Source organism: Pseudophryne corroboree, chromosome 4 (genome assembly GCF_028390025.1).
Source record: "Pseudophryne corroboree isolate aPseCor3 chromosome 4, aPseCor3.hap2, whole genome shotgun sequence".
NCBI lineage: Eukaryota > Metazoa > Chordata > Amphibia > Anura > Myobatrachidae > Pseudophryne > Pseudophryne corroboree.
This window is the reverse complement of record NC_086447.1, coordinates 699590837-699599815: the sequence shown is the minus strand read 5'-3', so window position 1 is coordinate 699599815 and position 8979 is coordinate 699590837. Positions and strand designations below refer to the sequence as shown.

At 40.7% G+C, this 8979-nt stretch overlaps 1 pseudogene; it reads left to right on the top strand.

Annotated features, from left to right (window-relative positions):
• The first annotated feature begins 3214 nt into the window (after positions 1 to 3214).
• LOC134913860 (5S ribosomal RNA) lies at positions 3215 to 3333 on the top strand (annotated as a pseudogene).
• Positions 3334 to 8979: the final 5646 nt, after the last annotated feature.

Here is an 8979-nt window from a genome sequence, read left to right as displayed (position 1 = left end):
TTCAATTGTAGTCCCTATTGGTGGTGCGCCCAGAGCTAGAAAGTACAAGTACTAACAAGGGGAGAGAGAGAAAGCTCTTGTGTGGGCGCACTCTTATGGAAAGAAGAATTATTCTTCAATTATAAGTGAAAATTATTAAAATGTATGTTTATTAATCAAAATTAAAAAGTAAGCAGTGAAAAGGACAAAAAAAATGTTCTAAAAGATTTAACACTGATTAGAATTCGACTAGTGGTTACTATCCCTAGGGAGAAACCAACTCACAAAATATGGAGCGTCAGGTAAATTTGTGCATCTAAATATAATTCACATATATATTCCTTTTGTGCAAAGCAAAAAATCATTACTTTGAGTATGAAATGTAGACAACCTATAAAGTGTAACACACTGCATACATAAAGAATGGAGCAATGTGCGGAAAAATAGGTATAACCTGCAGTCTATAGGATTATTAGGCTGTAATGTGCACAGGAAATCCCAACTGCATAGTGTGCAGTATTAATTAGTGTGCCAAATACGATAAGCACATATAGCAGTGGTACTAGCCTGCAATCTATAGAATTATTAGACTGTAATATGCACAGAAAAACCCAACTGCATAATGTGCAGTATTAAATAGTGTGCCCAATGTAGTGAGCACATATAGCAGTGGTACTAGCCTGCGATCTGTGGAATTATAAGACTGTAATATGCACAAAAATTCCCAACTGCATAGTGTGCAGTATTGATAGATGTGCCTAATACGATAAGCACCTATAGAGGTGGGAATTCAAACCTTAATTACAGAAAGAAAAATAATACTCAAAGTGTCAGGTTCAGAAGACAGGTGGTAATAAACAATCCTCCAAGGAAAGGTCCCATGCTGAAGTCCGTGGAAATCGTGCTTCGCCCGTTGGGCTTGTTCACTTCCTGGATCTCATAGTCGATACTGCATGTGGGGTTTAAAAACCCTGCTAGTATAGATAGCAGCCAATAGGCTGTTTGTACCTGATTGGTCCTGGGGGTGGAGGTATGGGAGGTTCCCATTGAGGCGCAGGAGGCCAATGAGAGACAGGTGTGTGGCGCATCCCAGCCAATCAGAGCGTGGGTGCGCTGGATGATGTGGTATGCGGGCGGACTAGAAACCAGGAACGGGGAGGCTCACGGGCATACGTGAGGAAGGAGCCCGTGTGATCAGGGCAAAGGGAGAGGCCTGGTCACAGGGAAAGTGGTGGCGCCATATTGAATATGGGATTGCCAGGAGTGCATCGTGTTGTAGAACATACGATAGTGCAAATGGAGTATATTAGGTTAAATAAGCTTATAGAGTACCCGAGTATTGCTGTTAAGGACTTGGAATTGTTAAAATAAAAAATAAAAAACTAAACTTGCCACATTCAAATACGGGCGAAAGGTTTGGGAAAGCCCATGGGCACTTGAGGCCAATGGGAAGGTGATTTTCATGCGCCTTGGCCAATCAGGGTATAGATGCCCCTGGACCAATTAACCTGTGGGGAGTGAATGTGCTCCTTTAATAGATCTTGATAAAGGTCTATTAGACCGAAACGCGTTGATTATACTACAAGGAGTTTTGTGGAGTCCAGTAAATTTTTATTTTTCTGGAAAACCACGACTTGGAATGAGATTACCTGACCAATTGTATAAAGATACCTTGATAGGAACGGCGCCTGATTTACACGTGTGAGTCTTGGTACGCGATATATGAAGATTATCTGCACCCTTGAAAAAGATACCTTGATGTGTTTGTCACTGGTGGTGTTTCTGTGAGTGTTTGGGTACGCCACTCTATTTGCAATATTTTGCTATAAGGCCTAATACATCATTCAATTTGCTGCTTTATACAGTGTAAGTCCATCATAAATTGCTCCCCCTGCACCTTATATCTGGCATCTTAATAGGAGATCAATTCATTAGATCCTTATACCAATCGATACATACTACACATTGGCTTTTTTCTTTTTGCTCCATTTCCCTATGCAAAAACATTGAGGATATACGGATATAGAAGAAAGAATTACTTACCAAGACAACCAAGTAAAGATACCTTGATAGGAATTGCTTCACATCATCAAGAGTGAGTTTGGGTACGCTGTGTGCAATTAAATGACACACTTGAAAGAAACCTTTATGTACTTCACATCCTTCTTTTTCCTGTGAGTTTTCGGGTACGCTCTATATATTGACGTATTTCTCCCCTTCCTATCGGTCTTTACGACGCACTCCAAGGGTGTATAGACACGACATTTGATGACATAAAGATACCTTTATATGCATATATCCACCTATCACTGAGTGAGTGGGGTACGCTGGATCTGGATATCTTTCTGTTGATTCAAAGACACTTCTGACCCATTTATTGTTGTGAAATACTACACATTGGTTGTCCTTCTATTTTTTCTGTTTCATATTGAAATAATACGAGTTGGATTCTACTCACCTGGAAGGCTGGACAGAGACATCTGAGTCCGCATATCCAATCAGGAACGTAATTTCGCCTCTCTTTTTGGTTGCGCTGTGTGTACTAGGAAGGTTTATATTTGTTGTATCTATTCTTGTTTTTAAATGTGGTGACATTTATTTTAAACCATCAAGTACTATAGCTGCATTGCGCCACTTGAGACACTTTCCTATTTTTCTGTTTTATTCCTAATAATTCTATAGATTGCAGGCTAGTACTACTGCTATATGTGCATATCGTATTTGGCACACTAATTAATACTGCACACTATGCAGTTGGGATTTCCTGTGCACATTACAGCCTAATAATCCTATAGACTGCAGGTTATACCTATTTTTCGCACATTGCTCCATTCTTTATGTATGCAGTGTGTTACACTTTATAGGTTGTCTTCATTTCATACTCAAAGTAATGATTATTTGCTTTGCACAAAAGGAATATATATGTGAATTATATTTAGATGCACAAATTTACCGGACGCTCCATATTTTGTGAGTTGGTTTCTCCCTAGGGATAGTAACCACTAGTCAAATTCTAATTAGTGTTAAATCTTTTAGAACATTTTTTTCTCCTTTTCACTGCTTACTATTTTCCGTAGACTCTCATCCGCGATTCAGGGTGTACTTTGCCACTGAGTGGCAATTGTTTCACCCCGCCTAACGTGGAAAGCAGATCTACACATTAGATAACTTCATCTTTCTAAATCTCCCTACTCTACCATTCCTATATAGGTGCACTCTCATTGGTAAATAGCCTCTCTACTATCATACCACGCTGCTAATGCCCGATCTCGTCCGATCTTGGAAGCTAAACAGCGTCGGGCCGGGTCAGTACCTTGACAGGAGACTCCCTGGGAATACCTGGTGTTGTAGAGTAGGGACTATTCCCCTTCCTTTGAAGGGTGGACACCAACAGCAGTATCACCACTATTTGTTCTTTCTAAACTTTTCCGTACTTTCACCGCGTTCAGGTCATGCCAATATAGACTTCTCCAACTTCGTGCAAATAAGGAATAACAGGTGAATAATAAATTGCTTAGTATTAACCAAATCTAAGTGGTTTTCTAGGACACATTATTGACCTCCTTGGTTGGTCCCATTAATACAGAATATCTGTACTGGTCAGGAGAAACGGGTGTCAGACTATCAGGTGTCTGCAGCCTTTCTAATCCTTCTCGTGTGATTAACAGACCAGAACATTTCAACATTTTCTCACGTCTTTCTTATGTCTACACCTTTCTTTGGATCGTAGAGGGGTAATTTTTTAATTTTGATTAATAAACATACATTTTAATAATTTTCACTTATAATTGAAGAATAATTCTTCTTTCCATAAGAGTGCGCCCACACAATAGCTTTCTCTCTCTCCCCTTGTTAGTAGATGTAGCTTCAAGTGTCAGCCCGCTGTTTGGAACATGCGATTCCCGGTCTGAAATAAACCTCACAGGTCCATGTTGAGGGGCAATTTTCAGGAGTTTCGAGGTTAGGCTAGACCTTAAAACTCCTGAAAATTGCCCCTCTACATGGAACTGTGAGGTTTATTTCAGATATTGTAATAAACAGTGATTTTATTCTGGTGATATACTGTAGTTCGTTTTTTACCATGAGGTCAATTTTGATTATTTTGATTAATTGGAAGGACAAGGATAATATATATTTCTGAATGCCATACTGTGCAACAATCTAGAAAATAGATATTTTTACCCTGCTCTGGACATTAAATGAGAACTCGTTTGAGCTTTGCAAAGTAATACATACCAATGTGTTTATGTGGTTGATTTATATAGCAAGGTTACAGCAAAACCCATTGTGGATAAACAATTTGTATGTGTTTGTTTGTGATTTTATGGACTACTTTATACAAATTGAATACACTTAATGTTTTGGAACATTCTTTTGAGGTTACATGAGCACATCATAATTTTTTTTAAATCTGTGTTTTTGAGAGATGGCAATACCTTTATATCCAAGGAGACAATCAGGCGCTGAGTGAATTTTTATAATCTTCCTGTATGCTGTGTAGTACAAAACAAATGGTCTTCTTTACAACTAAAGATACTCCACACGAGAAAGAGGTGTGACTTCAGTTATATGCCCATCCCACCCATGGCTATTTAAGAGAAAAGAACTTGATCCTCACCAAATGATTCTCGCTCAAGCAAACAATATCTCAATTGCTTGAGAGCTAGGAATCTTTTAAATGCATTACTGAGACCCTGTACATTCCATGTGAGGAGATTGACTAAGCTAGGAGACAAAAACAACTTCCTAATATGAGAGTTCAGGATTGTATCACTAAACTTTAGCAATACAGTAAATCAGCCAAAACAGCAGGTAATAAAAGCTCACAACTACTGTGCATGAAACAAACAGAATAAATGTTTCACCTAGAAAGACTAACCCCAAACCCAGAAACCCCACTTTCAAACCATATACCAAACCCCAACACTGGCATAACTATTACCATGAATATAAACTAGCCCAAATCTACTGGCTACTCTCCTGCCCCCCTTAACTAATTACCACCCAAGGGTCTATGAGGGCAAAGTCAGAAAAGTAGCCTTAAGCAATAGGCTTGTGACTGTCGGCCTCATTCAAGTCCAGTTGTAACTGCTATGCTTAAAAAAAATGCTTAAATAAAATATAAAAACAAGTGTTATATATCAAATTAATCAGCACAGTCTCTTCGAGAGCACTAATCACATTGCGGTGCAACTTTTTTAATTTTTTGAAAAACAGACACCTGATGCTAGAAGATGGGCTGTTTGGTGTGACTGCAGCAAAGATGTATGAGGACATATCCGTATAACCCTAACCATGAATTACATAGTACTAATTACTAGAGATGAGCGGGTTCGGTTTTACTCGGTTTTACTCGGAGTTACTCGGTTCTCAAAACAGCATCTTATTGGCTCATGGATGTCTCATATTTTGGATAGCCAATAAGATGCCGTTTTGAGAACCGAGGAAATCCCAGTAAAACCGAGTAAAACCCGAACCCGCTCATCTCTACTAATTACTAATTACAGCAGAATTACAGTTTTACAGCAGAATTACAGTAGAATTACAGTATTTACAAGCGTATAGCTACTGTATTTAGATGTAGCCTCTATAGGTTATTGGTTCTAAAGCAGGGCCAGGTGATACTAAATACAGTACAATAGTGAAATGTACATATGTTTACAACTTTACTTGTAATCTGCATTTTTATGCACCCCAAATCAATCTAGAGAAATTATTTAAACGGAAAAAAAAAAACTTCCGCCATTTGAAACATTTTAAAAGTTTGAAATATTTTTATTTTTAGACAGTAATAGACATCTACTGTATACTGTTATCCGATATTTGTTTAAAGTTTTTTAGGGTACAGGTTGATTTGAAATTCCCCATGGCTTTTTGTTGAAAAAAATTTCATGCCCAGATTTGTTCAATAGCACGAGATCTGGAATGGTTGCAATAGCTGTGTTCATTTTTGCAACAAAAATCTTTTTACCAATTGAATAGAGAATACCCATTATGTTTACAGTATAAGGGGCAAAGATGGTGTATGTGTGGACACATGGACTGGGAAATAACTGAAAAAAGAGCCATGCCGCTAACATGGTTTTGGGTTCACCACACCCCCCACCCCACCCCCTCCCTCCACAGTAGTGTACATGTATAGGGCTTGAAATTCCCAACATACCTGCAGCTTGGTCACATTAATTACACTTTGTTGAGAAGTCTGACATTGCTTACAGCAGCACTGTATAGTATTGGTCTGCATACATCTGTGAAAACAAGTCTAAAGTGAGGAATATAATAATTATTTAGAGTGCTACCTATAATATGTGTCATTTGGACAGTAATTTGCAAAAATACAGTATGACATATTTGTTGTCTAAAGAAATGTAATATATATAGCTTGTTAACAAAGGATAAAGTTGTCAGTGCTTACCCATACCAATATATATAAATATGTATTTTGCACAACAGAATTATGAAGTCTTAGTTTTTTTTTGTTTGTTTTTTTAAATCATGTATTATAGAACACTTGATGTTCGGTTAGTGCTACAAAAACTGCAGGTGTACCTAACTGGGGAATACTTATTTGATATCATGCTTCTAAGTATTACCTAATGTGATTCCTGCAGCGGGGTAGACTGGTATTCCACAGGGAATAACATGGGGGTGTAGAGTTGGATCTTGATCCAAGGCACCAACAGGCTAAAGCTTTGACTGTTCCCAGGATGCACTGCACTGCCTCCAGGCACTGGAGCTCAGTTTGTAAGTTGGTGCCTGCAGTGCAGGAAGCTAACAGGGAGGGCTGCTCTAGGCAGCCCTGCAAAAGAGATTTTCTGACAAGAAAGATGTGCTGAGGCTCTCTCACCTCCCCTAGCGGCGCTGTATACTCCAGTGCCCTAGTTGACGGGTACTTACAGCAGAGGCGCTCCTGTCTCATCAGGCACACATACCGCTGCTGCTCTCCTGGATCTTGTGGCCGCACGATAGGTAGGAGGTAAGAGAGTCCCCCAGGCGGGACCCGCTGAAATTTCGATCCGTTCGCGGTCTCCGGAGACGGACCGTGCCACTAGCGTGGACACGGTGGCCATGCAGGGACCCCACTATATCCACCAGGGCAAGGAGCACAGGTCGGATTTACTAAAATCCTTTTAGTATAGGCTCCATAGTACCCGGTGGTGAAGTCCAGCAGAGGGGATAAGGCGCTGACCTTTAGCCCCTCCCCAAGCCCCAGGCGCCATCTACAGCAGATGTTCCCGCCCCGGAGCTGCATCTCTCTCTCTCCCTCACTCACTCCCTGACAGCCATTGGGTGCCATTACACAGAACTGCGCTGATTCTGGGACTGCTGGGCACTGTCTCCTCTGTAGAGCTGCCTGCCTCATCAGCACTGTGCATTTAGAGGACACTTAAATTAGAGATGAGCGGGTTCGGTTTCTCTGAAACCGAACCCGCACGAACTTCATGTTTTTTTCACGGGTCCGAGCAGACTCGGATCCTCCCGCCTTGCTCGGTTAACCCGAGCGCGCCCGAACGTCATCATGACGCTGTCGGATTCTCGCGAGACTCGGATTCTATATAAGGAGCCGCGCGTCGCCGCCATTTTCACACGTGCATTGAGATTGATAGGGAGAGGACGTGGCTGGCGTCCTCTCCATTAGAAATTAGATTAGAAGAGAGAGAGAGATTGTGCAGAGTCAGACAGAGTTTACCACAGTGACCAGTGCAGTTGTTGTTAGTTAACTTTTATTTATTTTAATATATATCCGTTCTCTGCTATATCCGTTCTCTGCCTGAAAAAAAAACGATACACAGCAGCAGCCAGTCACACAGTGTGACTCAGTCTGTGTGCACTCAGCTCAGCCCAGTGTGCTGCACATCAATGTATAAAAGGCAAAGCTTATAATAATTGTGGGGGAGACTGGGGAGCACTGCAGGTTGTTATAGCAGGAGCCCCCAGGAGTACATAATATTATATTAATTTAAAATTAAACAGTGCACACTTTTGCTGCAGGAGTGCCACTGCCAGTGTGACTAGTGGTGACCAGTGCCTGACCACCAGTATAGTAGTATATTCATTGTTGTATGTATTGTATACTATCTCTTTATCAACCAGTCTATATTAGCAGCAGACACAGTACAGTGCGGTAGTTCACGGCTGTGGCTACCTCTGTGTCGGCAGTCGGAACTCGGCAGGCAGTCCGTCCATCCATAATTGTATTACAATATATACCACCTAACCGTGGTATTTTTTTTTCTTTCTTTATACCGTCATAGTGTCATACTAGTTGTTACGAGTATACTACTATCTCTTTATCAACCAGTGTACAGTGCGGTAGTTCACGGCTGTGGCTACCTCTGTGTCGGCAGTCGGCAGGCAGTCCGTCCATCCATAATTGTATTATTATTATAATATATACCACCTAACCGTGGGTTTTTTTCCATTCTTTATACCGTCGTCATAGTGTCATACTAGTTGTTACGAGTATACTACTATCTCTTTATCAACCAGTGTACAGTGCGGTAGTTCACGGCTGTGGCTACCTCTGTGTCGGCAGTCGGCAGGCAGTCCGTCCATCCATAATTGTATTATTATTATAATATATACCACCTAACCGTGGTTTTTTTTCCATTCTTTATACCGTCGTCATAGTGTCATACTAGTTGTTACGAGTATACTACTATCTCTTTATCAACCAGTGTACAGTGCGGTAGTTCACGGCTGTGGCTACCTCTGTGTCGGCAGTCGGCAGGCAGTCCGTCCATCCATAATTGTATTATTATTATAATATATACCACCTAACCGTGGTTTTTTTTCCATTCTTTATACCGTCGTCATAGTGTCATACTAGTTGTTACGAGTATACTACTATCTCTTTATCAACCAGTGTACAGTGCGGTAGTTCACGGCTGTGGCTACCTCTGTGTCGGCAGTCGGCAGGCAGTCCGTCCATCCATAATTGTATTATTATTATAATATATACCACCTAACCGTGGTTTTTTTTCCATTCTTTATACCGTC